Source organism: Mustela lutreola, chromosome 10 (genome assembly GCF_030435805.1).
Source record: "Mustela lutreola isolate mMusLut2 chromosome 10, mMusLut2.pri, whole genome shotgun sequence".
In the NCBI taxonomy this organism is placed as follows: Eukaryota; Metazoa; Chordata; class Mammalia; order Carnivora; family Mustelidae; genus Mustela; species Mustela lutreola.
The window spans coordinates 15,268,746-15,285,422 of record NC_081299.1 but is presented as its reverse complement, the minus strand read 5'-3'; positions in this window follow the sequence as shown (position 1 = coordinate 15,285,422).

The following is a 16,677-nucleotide window of genomic DNA, read 5'->3' as shown; positions in this document are numbered from 1 at the left end:
TCATAGCTCTCTTCCCCGGGGCAGGTTTTCCTTTCCAGTGTAAATTTAGGCAGTTGGAGGGGGAGGCAGAGACCTTTTTTTGGCACCTGTTGGGCTTTGATTACTTTTGACTCAAAAATAATCTTTATGCCAAAGTGTCTCATCTTGGGGCAGTCTGCCCTGGGCCCCTACAGTTTCACAACTGTGAATACGCAAAAAAAAAAAAAAAAAAAAAACCCACTGAATTGTGTACTTAAAGTGGGTGAATTATATTGTATGTGAATTATATCTCAATAACTTTGCTGTAAAAAAAATTCTCAGTTGTGGTATTGGTACCCTAATTATACGAGAGAATGTCCTTGTTCTGAAGGACTGTAAACTGAAGTATTTAGGGGGGGGCGTGTCGTGATGTCTGCAACTTATTTTCTTTCTTTTTTTTAAATTAAGCTTTAAATTTTAATTCCAGTATAATTAACACACAGTGTCATATTAGTTTCTGACGTGCAATATAGTGATTTGCAACTTATTTTTACGTGGTTCAGCAAAATAAAAGAGTGTGTTTACATATGATGTGGGAAACAAAGGCAGAAGAAAAATTATTGAATTTCTTTCCTACTTACAGCCCCTTGACAAAGCCTTGAAACAGGCAGAGGGATCTTTCTCTAGGGACTCAACTGCCTTGCTGTTGACGCTTTGCTAGGGGCAAAAGGCAAATCTTACTTAGCCCAGCCCTCCAGGATCTTGTGGGTCTACTTTAAACATATAGAAACTCCTTTGGAAGCTCCTTTTATCTTTACCCCGCCCTTCCAGATACATGTTAGGAATCATCATCGAAGCATTTGGCCCACTGATAATCCATCTGAAGGGTCTCATGAATTAGGGTTTACTGAATGATGGCGGAAAGACGTTAGGGTTCAAAGCCGACGGCTAAGAAAGAATCCCAGAGACCTTTGAGATGTCTTTGGTGGGAAAGGTGATTTTTATCAAAGCACAGATTCAGGACCCGTGGGCAAAAGAGCTGCACTGGGGCCGGAGGAGTGGCGCTTTATATGCTTTCAAGTTGGGAGGGGGTTAGGGTTAGCATAAGTCTCTAAGGAATTTTGGAAGCAAGGTTTCCAGGACCTTGCAGGGGCTAGCTATTGTTGGGGAAATGTCATTCATTACCATCTAATACCACCTGAGTCATGAGACCCTTCAGATGTATATCGGTGGGCCATATGCTTGGGGGATGGTTGCCAGCACATATCTTGTGGGGGTAGAGATAGAGGAAGTTTCCAAAAGAATCTTTTTTTTTTTTTTTAAGATTTTATTTATTTATTTGACAGAGAGAGATCACAAGTAGGCAGAGAGAGAGGGGGAAGCAGGCTCCCTGCTCCCGATGTGGGGCTCGATCCCAGGATGTCCAGGCTGAAGGCAAAGGCTTAATCCACTGAGCCACCCAGGTGCCCCAAGAACTTTTATATGTTATAGTACACTTACAAGATTTTGGAGGGGGTGTCGGTCTAGCATTGCCCCTTGCCCTTAGCAAAGGCTGTTGAGTCCCTAGAGGAATGTCACTCTGCCTGTTTCAAGAACTTGTCAATGGGCTGTAGGTAGTAAAGAAATTTAATAATTTCTTTTCTGCCTTTGTTTCCCATATCACTAAACGGTAATGAATGACCTTTCCTAACAATGGCTAGCCCCCTCAGGCTCCTGGAAACTTGTTTCCAAAATACCTGGGTTAGGCTACCCCCTCCCTACTTGAAACTTGAAACTGTATAATCAGTCATGCCCTACAACTTCAGTGCAGCTCTTTCTGCCCACGGGTCCTGTTCCCGTGCTTTAATAAAACCACCTTTTTGCGCCAAAGACATCTCAAGAATTCTTTCTTGGCCGTGGGTTTCGAACCCTAACATCCTTCCTGTAACACCTAGGGCTGTATCATCCAAAGCCGTAACCACTAGTCACGTGTAGCTCTTTATACTTTAAATTAGTTAAAAATAAATAACTCAGTTCCTCAGTTACACTAACCACGTGAAGTGCTCAGTAACTACCTGTGACTAGTCGTTACGGTGTCGGACAGTGCAGGTATAAAACATGTCCATCTTCCTGGAAAATTTCTATCAGCCAGTGCTGACACACAGAGAAGTAAAGCAAATGTGGAAAATTTGAGCAAATGGTAAAGCTTAGTAAAACATATATAGGGGTTTCTGTGGGTCAACTGGGTGGGATGGAGGCAAGTAGCTTGGGCGGTGAAGAATTAACCCAAGGCAGAACAAAGGACGTAGAAGTTCCTGGAATACACTGCCAGGGAGAAGCAGGCAGGACAGCAAAGGAGAGATTCTGCCCACCTCTAAGAGGGGGAGTGAGGGGGTCTGGGGACACGTGGAATTTAATTTTTGTGATACCTGTTCCTGGTTGTAAGTAGCCCATTGGTCAGTGAGGGCCTATGGGTGGGTCATCTAATGAACCTGTTTGGATTCAGCTGGGCAGTCACTATGGACTTGTACATTACTTGTACCTTACTCAGGCTTCCGTTGCTCAAGTCTGTTTCCTAAAAGTGACCTCTACAGTTTCTTGTAGGAGTCTTTCAACAGAGGGATAGTAATAACATGGCAAAGAATTCCCACTATGCATTCCATAGGTCTAACCCCTATGTGAATCCAAGTTCTCTGGAAACTTCTAGATCCTCATCTCAACAGTCTGTTCTATTTGTTCAACACTTAGTTCCTAGGATCCTCTCCCTAAAGTTTAGTGTGTGATGCTTTTTGTACCTCTGTCCATCCACATTTCTTGGAGAGGGATGATAGAGCAGTAGTCTTAGAGCTAGAGAGATTCACGCTTAATCCCTGCTGCACTCAATTAGCCATCACTTGTAAAATGAGGCTGAGAACAGCGACTGCCTCCCACGTCATGGAAGGCCCTTATCTTTGGTCCGAGCACAGAACAAGCATGAATTACAGGCAGCTTAGATTGTTCTAGAATAAGGAAGAGTTGGACTGGCTGAGACTGTAGGTTAACCAGCCTAGCTTCTTACTTTGAAGAGTTTCCGGTATAAAATGGTCAGCCACCTGCTGCGGTAGCCCTTCGGACAACTGTGGCTCTATTGTGTTACCAACAACAAAAGAACAAAGAATATGTGTGGCTATTCAATAAAGTTAAGTGTATCCCTCTTACGGGATGTCCTTAGTTTCTAGAAGGATGAAGCTAAGATGCCAGGAATTGTGGTTTTTAACTCCCTTACTGGTAATTTTATATCCATCCTTGTGTCTTTTCTTTTGATGGCATACAGTTTTGTAAAACCCCAAGTCTGGGAAACACTGATTCAAGAGACCCTTGAAACTGAGGGGTGCGGAGTGGCCAGAGAGAGCCCAGCCCAGGAGTCTATAAATTGAATTGCCCCGATATTTCCATTTTTATAGCTAGTCAGGGAAGCAGTGGACATTTGCCTTCCAGAGTTCCTGAGCACATATTTGTATCATTTTTTGTTTGAGCAATTGCCCGGGGTGGCGGGGAGCGGGCGTTTCCTTCCTGTGCCCACCAGCTCCTTGTCACCAGATTTGGGATGGAGAAGGGCAAGGGTGAGATGGGGCTCTAGGCAGTAGAAGAGAGGCAAGGTAGGGGGGACTTGGGTTGGGCTGGACCCCTAGGGGTGCTGGCGGTCTCTCTTTCCAAGGAAGACTGCAGGATGGCTCTCGACCCTGTCTGGTGACTTCCTTGCTTTGTGACAAAGGGCAAATCAGTTCAACCTCTCTGAGCTTCCATTTTCTCATGCATTAAAATAACATCTCTTCCCAAATTTTTAAAATTTAAATTCAATTAATTAACATATCGTGTATTATTTGTTTCAGGGGTACAGGTCTGTGATTCACCGTCTTATATAATACCTGGTGCTCATTATAACACATACCCTCCCTAGTGTCCATCACCCAGTTACCCCTCCCATCCAGCAACCTTCAGTTTGTTTCCCAAGATTAAGAGTCTCTTATGGTTTGTCTCTCTCAGCTCAGATATTGATTTCAGGGTTGTGAGTTCAAGCACCAAGCTGGGTCCACACCGGGCATGGAGCCTACTTAATAAATAAATAAATAAATAAAATAAAATGGGAGGCATTCCTGCCTCTTGCCATGACTCCTAAGGAAAGAATTCCTCTAGAATGGGAATCAAAATTCAGTTGCCAGTCAAACAAAAACAGGTAAAGGCTCCGTAGCAACAGCTTCCCCGAGGAGTGGATTCTCCTAGGGCCATGAAGGGTGAACAGACCTCAGCTGGAAGGGGGAAGAGTTCAGAATCTGGGCAGGGGCCTATTTGTCTAGCTAGAGGGTGTTTACTAGATGACAATCACTGAGCTAAATACTTCATTCTTATTTAATTTCACAACTATGGTAGCAGGGGGAGTATTACTACCATTTTGTAGACCAGAATCTCAGAATCAAAGAGGTTAGGTCAGCTTGCCCAACCAAGATCATGCAGCTAGAAGGTGGCGAAGCTGGGATTTGAGTGCAGGAGTTGAAACTTGCCCATCATCCCTACGCTTTACAGGAAGGAAGTGGGTTCCATATGGAGTGCCTATTCCTATCGACTGATAGTGGCTACTTGGAGCCTGGCATAGAGGACTGTGAGGTTGTCTCTGAGATATAATGTAAGAAGGGCTATGAACAATTAGTGCTGTCTTTTAAACAAATTTGACATGAGAACTCAAAATTCACGTGTTTTCAAGCAGATGATGTGCAACATTTATCCAAATTGACCATAAGTGACTGGGCTATAGTACATGGATAACAAAAGAAAAATAGAAATTCCCCAACTGCCTGGCAATTAAACATTACACCAGTCAAAGAAAAAAATAAAAAAACATTTGAACTGAATGATAATGAAGATATGACATACTAAAACTGTGGGGTGCAGCGAATACAACTGTTGGAGGAAAATTTGTAGCCATAAAATGTATATTTATTAGTGGGGTGCCTGGGTGGCTCAGTCAGTTAAGCATCCAACTTGATTTCCACTTGGAAATCAGGGTGGTGAGACTGAGTCCCGTATCAGGCTCTGCGCTCAGTGGGGAGTCAGAGGCTGCTTGAGATTCTCTCCCTCTCCTTCAGTCCCTCCCTCTGCTTGTGTGCTCTCTCTCATTAATCTTTTTTAAAAATGTATCTATTAGAAAAGGAGGGCGCCTGGGTGGCTCAGTGGGTTGGGCCGCTGCCTTTGGCTCAGGTCATGATCTCAGGGTCCTGGGATCGAGTCCCACATCGGGCTCTCTGCTCAGCAGGGAGCCTGCTTCCTCCTCTCTCTCTCTCTGCCTGCCTCTCTGTATACTTGTGATCTCTGTCTGTCAAATAAATAAATAAAATCTTAAAAAAAAAAATAGAAAAGGAGAAAGGCTTGAAAATTGGATTAAAGTGTCCATATCAAGAGGCTGAAAAAGAATAGCAAATCAAACTGGTGGGGGAGGGAAATAATAATAGAAAAGAGTAGAAATGCAAATCAGCAATGCTAAAAGTTGGTTCTTTGAAAGAAGTAATAAAATTGAGTAAGTCATAGTACCATAGGCTAGATCATAAACAGAACATGTGCCAGGTAGTATCTATTTCTTTTTTTTTTTTTTTAAGATTTTATTTATCCATTGGACAGACAGTAGTAGCAGACACAAGTAGGCAGAGAGGCATGCAGAGAGAGAGGAAGGCCTGCTGAGCAGAGAGCCCGATGCGGGGCTCGATCCCAGGACCCTGAGATCATGACTTGAGCCGAAGGCAGAGGCTTTAACCCCCTGAGCCACCCAGGCGCCCCTCTATTTCTTTTTTTAAAGTTTTTATTTTATTTTTTAAAAGATTTTATTTATTTATTTATTTAACAGAGAGGGAGAGAGATCACAAGTAGGCATAGAGGCAGGCAGAGAGAGAGGGGGAAGCAGGCTCCCCGCTGAGCAGAGAGTCCGATGTGGGGCTCAATCCCAGGACCCTGAGATCATGACCTGAGCCAAACGAAGGCAGAGGCTTTAACCCACTGAGCCACCCAGGCGCCCCTTTAAAGTAATTTCTATACCCAACATGGGGCTTGAAACCACAACCCCAAAATCAAGAGTTGCATGCTACACTGACAGAGTCAACCAGGTGCTCCAGTGGTATCTATTTCTAGAAACTTCTGTCTTTTATATGATATAAAAATATTAAAGGAATGGGGTGTCTTGGTGGCTCAGTTGTTGGCCGTCTGCTTTTTGCTCAGGTCATGATCCCAGGGTCCTGGGATCGAAATCCGCATCGGGCTCCCTGCTCCACGAGGAGCCTGCTTCTCCCTCTCCCACAGACCCTGTTTCTGTTACCTCTCTCTCTCTGTGTCTCTCTCTGTCAAATAAATAAATAAGTAAAATCTTTTAAAAAAATGTTAAAGTATTAGTCACATCGAGGTGTCTGGGTGGCTCAGTTGGCTGAACATCTCACTTCTTTTTTTTTTTTTTTTTTTATTTGACAGAGAGAGAAATCACAAGTAGGCAGAGATACTACAGGCAGAGGGGGAGAGGGAAGCAGACTCTCCACTAAGCAGAGAGCCTGATGTGGGGCTCAATCCCAGGACCCTGAGATCATGACCCAAGCCAAAGGCAGAGGCTCAACATACTGAGCCACCCAGGCGCCCCTGAACATCTCACTTCTGATTTCGGCTCAGGTCATGATCTCAGGATCATGGATCGAGCCCCGTGTCGGGCTCCATGCTCATCGCAGAGTCTGCTTGAGATTCTTCTCTCCCTCTCACTCTACCCCTCCCCCCTGCTCATGCTTATTTACAAATAAATAAAATCTTTTTTAAAAAGTATCAATTACATGGAATTTGAGTAAAGGACAAAAGATACTGAATGCTTAAGGGATGATGGGTAAGTTGGTTTGGCTAGAGTTAAAATACTATAAAGGGCGATGAGTTAGTCTGGACTCTGTTGTAAGTGACAGAAGAGCCCAGATCAAATTGTCTTTCTTTTTTTTAAGATTTTATTTATTTATATGACAGAGAGAGATCACAAGTAGGCAGAGAGGCAGGCAGAAGGTTGAGAGGAAAGCAGGCTCCCCACTGAGCAGAGAGCCCGAAGCAGGGCTTGATCCCAAGATCCTGAGATCATGACCTGAGCTAAAGGTCATCCAGGTGCCCCAGATCAAATTGTCCTTTTTTTTTTTTTTTTTTTTTCAGATCAAATTGTCCTAAACAGAGACTTTATTTGTTTGCATAACTGAAAGTCCCAGGGGGAATTCTGGGAATTCTGTTCCGTTTGAACATGTATGGTCAACTGTGCATACGGAGTTGCCACAATGGCTCTTCAGGCTTTCTCTTTTTCCTGCATTTATTGCATTCTCAGGCAGGCTCTCCAGCCTAGACTGGAAGGGCAGGAGGCTACTCCACTGTTCCATGGTGATGGCGGAAAGGCAAGAGGACAAGCTCAACTGCACAATCCTTTCTCATGCATCCGTATGTGTCTCACTTGCTAACACGCTGTTGGTCAAAGCAACCCGCATGGCCAAGCCCAACATCTAGGGCTGGAGAAATTCTCTCTCAGCCCATCTTGAGGATATGACAAGGATAGAGAGGGAGAAATTGGAACCATTATTCAATCCACACAGATACCAACTCAGTATTGGGCTTTCTGGGTCATAGGGTACATGTATGCTTAAGTTCACTTACATACTACCTGATTTTTCTCCATTCCCTCCCGCAGTTCACAAGGGTGGGTGTTTCCCTAAGTCTTCACCAAAGCTCAGCATTGTCCAGCTCTCTAGTTTTCGCCAGCCTGATGGATGTGAAATGGCATCTCATTGATGCTTTGTGTGTCTCTGATGACGTATGCATCTAGGCATCTCTTCACATCTTGTTAGTCATTTGGATTTCCCTTCTGTGAGTTGCCTATTCATATCCTTTGCTCATTTTCTCTCATGTTTTGGTTCTTTTTCTTGTTGATTTGCAGGAGTTCCTTGTATAGTCTAGGTATTAATCCCTTGTTGGCTTTAGACATAGCAATATCTCTTACAAGTTTTCCATCTGTTAATTTTGCTTTTAGGGTCCTTCACTCAGTAAAAATTTTTGGTATGATCAAACCCAGCATTTCTTGTTTTATGGCTTGTGCTTTGGGTCTAATTTAAGAAGTACTTTCCCCATGTCTAGATCACATATTCTGTTTTTATTAGGTCTTTCATACATCTGGAATCTCCATTTGTGATGGGAAAGGGTATGAAGCAAGTTTTGTTTTGCTGTTTCCCATAATAGTGAGCCAGTTTCCCCAGTACCATCTACTAAAACGTGTGCTCCTTCCTTCTTTGAATTATGGTGCCACCCTCGTTATATATCAGATCTATCTACCTACCTACCTGCCTTTAAAAAATTTTATTTATTTATTTATTTGATACACAGAGAGAGAACAAGCAGGGGGAGCTGCAGGCAGAGGGAGAGGGAGAGATAGACTCCCCACTGAGCACAAAGCCCAGTGTGGGGCTTGAGATCATGACCTGAGCCAAAGGCAGCTACCTAACTGACTGAGCTACCCAGACACCCCCTGCCTACCTTTCTATCATCTTTTACTCGTCTTTATATCTATATTGTTTATTCATCTTTCTATATTTATATATCTGATAAGATGCAATCTCTCCCATTTACTACTTCTTTCATAGATTGACTTAGTTCTCTGTGGACTTTGTTCTTCCATGTATAATTTAAAATAATCCAATTGGTTTTCTTTTAAACAAAGTCCATCTTGAATTTTGCTTGGGACCATACTGGTAGAAGAATTTGAGAAGAACCAGTAATTTTATGATGTTAAGTCTCATAATTTTATGATGTTAAACACAAGTATGGAATTAGATATCTATTTATATCTTCTTTATGTCCTTTAATAGAATTTTTTTAAAGATTTAATATTTTTTTTGACATTTTATTTATTTATTTGGCAGAGAGAGAGAGAGAGAGTACAAGCATGGGGAGCGACAGGTAGAGGGGGAAGTCAGCTTCTCACAGGGCAGGACCCCCAGATGGGACTCAATACCAGGACTTCGGGATCATGACTTGAGTCAAAGCCGAACACCGACTGAGCCACCCAGGCATCCCAAAGATTTTAAGTAACCTCTACACCCAGAGTGGGACTCAAACTTGTAACCCCAAGATTAAGAGTTGCACATTCTCGTGACTGAATCAGCCAGGCATACCTCTGTAATAGAATTTTTAAAATTTCACCTTAGGGATCTTCTCCATTTCTTAAATTAATTTTTAGATACTTTAATATAGAATTTAGGTCTTTTAAATTGTTTTTTTTTTTTAGTTTTTAAAAATTTCGAAATAATTTCAAACATACAGGAAAGTTGCAAGAACAATACAAAGAGGTTTTCTTTGTATACCCTTTGAGGTTGCCAACCTGATGCCCCATTATTCCCACATCCTTTATTGAGGTCAGTTTCATGTATAGCCACAATGTAACTATCAAAGTTGGGAAATTGACATTGAAACATTAGTATCCTCTTATCCTCAGACCTCATTCACATTTCAAAAATTGTCTCAGGACATTTTTTTTTAAAGATTTTATTTATTTATTTGACAGAGAGATCACAAGTAGGCAGAGAGGCAGGCAGAGAGAGAGAGAGGAGGAAGCAGGCTCCCTGCCAAGCAGAGAGCCTGACTCGGGGCTTGATCCCAGGACCCTGGTACCATGACCTGAGCCGAAGGCAGAGGCTTTAACCCACTGAGCCACCCAGGCACCCTGTCTCAGGACATTCTTTATGGCAAAAGGAATCATGTGTTGAAGACCACACTTTGCATTTGTTTTTACATCTCTTTAATCTCCTTTGGTTTGGAACAGTTCTTCAGTCTTTCTTCGACTTGCATGACCCTGATACTTTTGAAGATCACAGACAAGTTATTTTACAAAATGTCCTCAGTTTAGGTTTGTCTGATAATCCCTCATGATTGGATTCAGATTGTGCATTTTTGGCAGGAACATTGCATCACAGAAGTGACGCTGTATCCTTCCCACGGCATCCTATCAGATGGCGCAGAGTTTCAATTTGTCCCATTGCTAATGGCGTTTACTTCGATCACCTGATTAAGGTAGTATCAGCCAGGTTTTGCTGTTGTCAAGCTATTCTTTTTCCCTTTTTAATTAAAAGTATTTTGTGGAATGGGTTGTTTTTTTTTTTTTTTTTTAAGATTTTATTTATTTATTTATTTGAGAGAGAGTGAGAAAGGACACATGGGGAGAAGGGTAGAGGAAGAGGGCAAAGCAGACTCCCTGCTGAGCAGGGAGCCCAAATGGGGGCTTGATCCCAGGACCTGGATTCATGACCTGAGCCAAAGGCAGACACTTAATGACTGAGCCACCCAGGTTCCCCTGGAGTGGTTCTGTTATTTTCTTTTCTTTTTCTTTTCTTTCCTTTCCTTTCCCTTCCTTCCTCCCTCATTCCCTCCCTCCCTTTCTTTCCTTCTTTTTCAAGATTTTATATATTTCAGAGAGAGAGAGAGCACGAGCACAAGCAGGGGGAGGGGCAGAGGGCGAGGGAGGGAGGGAATCCCGAGCAGACTCCCTGGGGAGCGCGGAGCCTGACACAGATGATCCCCAACTCTGATCATGACCTGAGCTGAAATCAGGAGTTGGACACTTAACCAACTGAGCCACCCAGGCATCCCTGGCCATAATTTTTTTAAAAAAGCAAAAAACACAGGATTCAGTCAGTCAACATTCTCTTTGGGGTTTTCATCTTTCATCTTTATGTTCATAGGCACAGTGAACCTGTAATTTTCTTTTCTTGTCTTGTTTATTTTTCCAGTTTTGAAAGTGAGATTATACCATCTAATGAAATGTGTTAAACAGCACCCCCACCCCCATTCCCCTACTGGAGAGTTGAGACTCTGATACCTAAAGAAAGGGATGGATTTGACGAAGATCACACAGGGGGTTAGGGACATTTTTTGTCCTGAAAAAGATCCCTCTTGGAGATGACACTCAGCCCGGGCTCTTTCGTCAGGCAAGAACGCTCCAGACACTACATGGCGATCTGTTCTTAGCTCTGCCGATCAGGGAAAAGAACACTGGGATCTCGTGTTGGGAGTCTTGGCTTTGCCACAAGGCTTTCCCACAAGATTTTGCTTCTGTGATCTTGTGCATTGGTTTCTTCCTCTGTAAAATTAGGGCATGGTGGGGGGGGCACCTGTGTGGCCCAGTGGGTTAGGCCTCTGCCTTTGGCTCAGGTCATGGTCTCGAGGTCCTGGGATCAGGCTCTCTGCTCTGTGGGGAGCCTGCTCCCCGCCCTCTCTGTGCCTGCCTCTGCCTACCTGTGATCCTTCTCTCTATCAAATAAATAAATAAAGTCTTAAAAAAAAAAAAAGAAACAAAAGAAAAAACCTGAGGGCATGAGATCAGGCAGCCCTGAGGATTGCTCTATCCTGCACAGTTGAGGCCTTTATCATTCGCAGGCAGCCTCCTGGGGTTTTAGGCCTGGCTTCAGAGGAGGACATGGTGGGAGGGAGCATGGTCCACACAGGCAGCAGCCTTGGCCTTGTTGTAATCCCAATTTTGGCCAAATTTGCAGCCCGGTATGGATCTCCCATGCCTGAGAGGAAAGGCTCCGGGTGATATGTCCTCTGAGACAACATGCAGGGGTGGGAAAGGACCTGGAAGAAAGAAGAAAGAGGGACGCCTGGGTGGCTCAGTTGGTTAAGCGGCTGCCTTCGGCTCAGGTCATGATCCCAGCGTCCTGGGATCGAGTCCCACATCGGGCTCCTTGCTCAGCGGGGAGCCTGCTTCTCCCTCTGCCTCTGCCTGCCATTCTGTCTGCCTGTGCTCGCTTGCTCTCCCTCTCTCTCTCTGATAAATAAATAAAATCTTAAAAAAAGAAAAAAAAGAAAAGGCTACCTTATGACCTACTGGCATGACGAGTCAAGCCACCCCAAGACATCCCTCAGTCTGTTGAGGTTCCATCTGTACAGAGGAGGACTTGAGCCCACGTGAGGCCAGCTCAGCCTGCCTCCTCCGGCTGCTGGGTCCGGAGACTCTAAGAGCAGGTTGTGTCCTTGGCCCTAGCTTGGAATCTGCCTGGTTCTCCCCGTCCTTCCTCACTCAGCACCCCCACCCCCATGGGACTTCTCTGCCCCAGGTCCCTGCTCTGCTTTCTCACTCCCATCCTGCAAAGCCTCACAGCCATTTCTCTTCCCAACTCTCAGCCTGAACTCTGCCCTGAACCCGAGTCAGCCTGAACCCCAGTCTGAACTCTGCCCTCTTCAAGTCAGCATAGTTCCCTTCCTTTCCCCAGGCTCTCCTTCCTTCCTTTTTTTAAAATTTTTTTTTATTTTTTAAGTAATCTCTACACCCAACGTGGGGCTCAAACTCACAACCCTAAGATCAAGAGTCAAGCGCTCCACCTACTAAGCCAGCTGGGCAGCCCAGCAAGGCTCCTTCTTAAGCTGGACTAGGTTCTTCATCCCAGTCTCCCCAGAACATTCCTGGTCACCCAGCCTGATCTAGCTTTGGACGCAGGGAAATAGCTGCTATCAATTCGTCTGTTTTTCTTTTGGCTCATCAAGGCTATTGCTCCCCTCTGCTGCCGGAGATGCGTCACAAGCCCTCACACTGCTTGCTCCCCGTCTCACCTGAGCTGGGGCACCCCACCTCACTCCTAACCCTATCCCCCAGCCAAAGGGGGCTCCATGCTGGCCTGGGCCCCCCTGGAGCAAGCATCATTGCTGGCTTAGGTGCCTGACCTATTTGCACCCAGTCCTTCCCCGCTTGGTCATGCTGCCCTCTGCTGGTCAGTCTGGTATACAACCTGGCAGGCTTTCTAGGCCCAGGGATGGGCACCCCCGCTTTGCTGCACTCTTACAAGTTGTAAGCACTAACCACACTTTATCTAACTGAATTTTCACAGCAAATTTATGAGGAAGGTTCTGTCATTATCCTCATATTACATGCCGGAAACTAAGACAGAGTTGGCGAGCCCCTTAACTTAGGGGTAGAGACAGTTTTGAACCCCCTTCAAGGAATAAGAAGGAAAGCAGCTCATAACCTGGCTCTTCCTTAGGATCCAGAACTGCGCTGGGCTCTTTAAATGCATCTCTAAACCCTCTTTCCCACATTCTGAAACCTGGTATCAAAGCTCTCAAGGTTCTCCATTTGCCCCATGCCTTCAACACTCCACAGACGCAGCCTGCAGGCCTACCCCCTCCGCGGGGGATCCTCAAACCGGCCACAGAATGGGAAGAACCCCCCACACCTGCTGCCTTCCCCAGCCTCCCTCCCACCATTGGCCGGTCCCCTGGTCCCCTTCCTTCCTGTCTTCACCTAATTATCCCCTCTCTGCAGCACATCCCACTCTCTAAGCCAGACTGTCCCCAGATGTTTAACATGCTTAAGTCCGTCTCATCTTAAAAGTGTGGCACACCACACAGGGCTCCGCCACCCCTCGATTCAAGTGACCCTCCTAATTCTCCCAGCGAAAGTTCAGGAAGAGCTGTCTGTGGGCCCTGTGCTCACCTGCCTGCTTCCTCCTCCTCATTCTTCTCCAGCCTGCGCCCCTGGGGTTTGTCATCTCCCCCAGCTTCACCGAAGCACCCTGAGTTCACCACACAGTCCCAAGTCACCAAACCCCGTGGACATCGCTCAGGCTCAGGCCAGTCCAGGTCTCCTGGCAGCACTTGGTGCTGTTGGCTTCCCATTCCTTCTGGAAACACTCCCTCGCTTGAGTTTTTGGTTTCTGGTTCTCCTCCCCCCTCTTGACCCTCTGCTCCCGGCCTCCTGCGACAGACAGCCTGCATCACTGTACCTTACATTAGCTGCTGGTGCTCCTCAGCACGGGGTCCTGGACCCTCTTTTTCCATCCCAGTCTCTCCCGCTGGGCTTCGAGGCCACACTCACACAGATGCCGGTGACTCCCGAATGTACTCATCTAGCCCAGGGTGTCTCAACGGCTTGGCCCTGCAGGGGACTTTCCTCCAGGTCTGGAGCCAAGTGTGATCGCCCCGAGAGGGATGGTGCTACTGCCATCTAGCGGCTAGGCCAGGGATGTCGCTACACATCCCGCAGTGCCCCGGACACCCTCACAGTGAAGAATTACCCCGCGTAAGTGTTAGCAACACCAAGATTGAGGACCCCCCATTCTGGCCTAGCTCATCCTCTGAACCCCAAGTCGGAATATCCATCCACTTGTATCACATCTCCCCTTGGGTCCAGTCGAACTTGCCATCTCCCCCCACCTGATTCCCTTCATGATTCTCCCACCACAAACCTGGGAGCCATCCGGGAAAGCTCCCGCTCCCTCTCCCTCACCTCGGTACGCAGTCCATAACCACATACCCATTCCATCAGCGTCTCTCCAACACTACTCCAGGTACCATCATCTCTGGCCCAGGCTTTTGTGAGAAAACATCCAGTCTGGTCTCCCAGCATTGCCTTGGGGCCCCCTCCAGACTTTGCACCCAGCAGAGTGGTCCGTGTCACAGTGCAGATCAGATTATGACCTCTCTGCGTTTGAAACACTGATAGCTTCTCACTGATCTTTGGATCAAGACCCCAAATCTTAACTTAGCCTGCAAGGCTGCATGTTCTAGGCCCTGCTAATTCCCCAGTGTCTCTTAAAGCCCCTACCCACACCCTTCTTTGGGCTGCCTCCTACCCCTGGGCCTTTGCATGTGCTGTTCCTGCTCTGTCTGGACTGCCCCCCTCCACCTCCACTTCTTCACCTAGTTAGCACCTAGTGATCTCATCTCAGAAGTCCCCTCCTCAGTGAGACCCACATGACTGTGGAGTCTAATCTAGGTCAAGTTCTATGATAAACCCCCTCAAAAAGCTACGTCTAAGGGTGCCTGGGTGGCTCAGTAGGTTAAGCATCTGATTTAAAAAAAAAAAAAAAAAAAAGATTTTATTTATTTATTTGACACAGAGAGAGAGATCACAATTAGGCAGAGGGAGGGAAAACCAGGCTCCCTGCAGAGCAGAGAGCCTGATGCGGGGCTCGATCCCACATCTGTACTGAGATCATGACCTGAGCGGAAGGCAGAGGCCTAACCCACTGAGCCACCCAGGTGCCCTTAAGCATCTGCTTCTTGAATTCAGCTCATGTCTTGATCTTGGGGTTGTGAGTTCAAGCCCCACGTTGGGCTCCACGCCCGGGCGGGGGAAAAGCCATTGTTCTTTCCTGCCAAAAACTTAATCCACCTAAGACTCATTTATAAAATGACTTGACTCTGCCCACCAGGATGAGACAACATCTGTGCCCACTCACCAGCCCCTAAGGCGGGTCGATCACACAGAGAGGGTCAATATGATCTTTGAAGGACAGTGAGTGAAATGCAATCTTTCCACCTGGCCACACAATGATCACACCAAGAAGTTTCTGAGTCACCATATTTCCCCCTGAAAGGCTTTGCAGCCATCCCATCTCACGTCCAATTGCTTGTTACTAAAACAATCCATGCTTGTGGAAAATCAGAGAATACAAACAAAAGGAGGCAGATCTGCTCCTATATTGTTTTGCAGGCTACTTTTAATCCTGAGCAACAGAGCATGACCAATAGTATAAATGAGCTTCAGGAGGTATATATATTTTTTAATATTTTATTTATTTATTTGACAAAAATCACAAGTAGGCAGAGAGGCAGGTGGGAGGGGGAGCAGGTTCCCTGCAGAGCAGAGAGTCAATCCCAGGACCCTGGGATCATGACCTGAGCCGAAGGCAGAGGCTTTAAACCACTGAGCCACCAAGGCACCCCAGAGGTAAGTTTCTGTAACATTGTTTTTCCTGCAAATTATCCTGCTGTACGAGAAGAGTGCAGATTCTCTCTCAGTGGGCCTGCTGTGTTAGAACAGCTGGGAAGCATGTTAAAATAGAGATTTTAAACTCCACACCCAGGAGAATCTGACTTAGGTCCCAGGTGTTGCTACTTCTTATATTTGCCCCCCTGGAGATTCTGATAGGCATACCAGGGTTAGGAACCTCGGATTGAACCAAATCCTTTATTTATCTATCTATTTATTTTTTTATTTTTGGCCACAAAGCAAAGATCCAACATTTCGTATTTCTTTTTTTTTTTTTCCTTCACTTTTTTTTTTTTTTAAGATTTTATTTATTTATTTGTCAGAGAGAGAGAGCAAGAGCGAGCACAGGCAGAGAGGCAGGCAGAGTCAGAGGGAGAAGCAGGCTCCCTGCGGAGCAAGGAGCCCGATGCGGGACTCGATCCCAGGACGCTGGGATCATGACCTGAGCCGAAGGCAGCTGCTTAACCAACTGAGCCACCCAGGCGTCCCAACATTTCGTATTTCTTGTGCAGTGATTAGGACCTTATGCCTGCCCTCGCAAATGTTCTAGATTATTTGGGAAAGCTGATTCCCGAGGCGGCCAGTGATAAGGTCAATGGAACCACACTGCCAAACTGCTTGGAGTTTTCATTCATCTAGATCTCTTCTCCATAGCTGAGTCGATACGGACTGGATCTGGAGGGGTGGGGCAGTGGGTAGGGGAAGTACGGTTTTGATTTCTTTACTTCGTACCCTTTTGTCACACTTAGGATGAAATCCAAATCTTGAAGGTGGCCCACCATCAGCCCCCCTCCGTCTCCCCACTGTGATCTGGCCCCCTGCCTGCCTCTCCTGGCTTACCTCTCTGTTGGCAATGACAGCTGTGGCTTCCTTGTGACTCCCTGTGGCAGGTGGTTCAGCTGCTTCCCTCCTGAATGGCTTCACACATCTCTGGAACATTCTTCTCACCAAGCCTT